The sequence below is a fragment of the Etheostoma spectabile genome, unplaced genomic scaffold, assembly GCF_008692095.1.
Source record: "Etheostoma spectabile isolate EspeVRDwgs_2016 unplaced genomic scaffold, UIUC_Espe_1.0 scaffold403, whole genome shotgun sequence".
In the NCBI taxonomy this organism is placed as follows: domain Eukaryota; kingdom Metazoa; phylum Chordata; class Actinopteri; order Perciformes; family Percidae; genus Etheostoma; species Etheostoma spectabile.
This window is the reverse complement of record NW_022605603.1, coordinates 341,614-341,839: the sequence shown is the minus strand read 5'-3', so window position 1 is coordinate 341,839 and position 226 is coordinate 341,614. Positions and strand designations below refer to the sequence as shown.

General features: G+C 27.4%; 1 protein-coding gene across 1 annotated transcript in view; it reads left to right on the top strand.

The window, feature by feature from the left end:
• LOC116686617 (ankyrin-2-like) overlaps positions 1 to 226 on the top strand; it is a 158,017-nt gene that overhangs the window by 54,529 nt on the left and 103,262 nt on the right.

The following is a 226-nucleotide window of genomic DNA, read 5'->3' as shown; positions in this document are numbered from 1 at the left end:
TTTGTAATGAGAAAAGTTTATTATTTCATGGATTCACTAACTTCAGTATGACAGTTATGCCGTAAAGCGTTTAAATCTGAGCAAAAAGATATTTGATTCGTCATGGAAAGGTTTCATACCAATAAATCAAAAAATCTCTCAAAATACTTTTCATTTCTTGAGTTTGAGAGTGACAAGAAATTTTTTGGGAGAGAATTTTTCTTTCAAACTGATATATATATATATA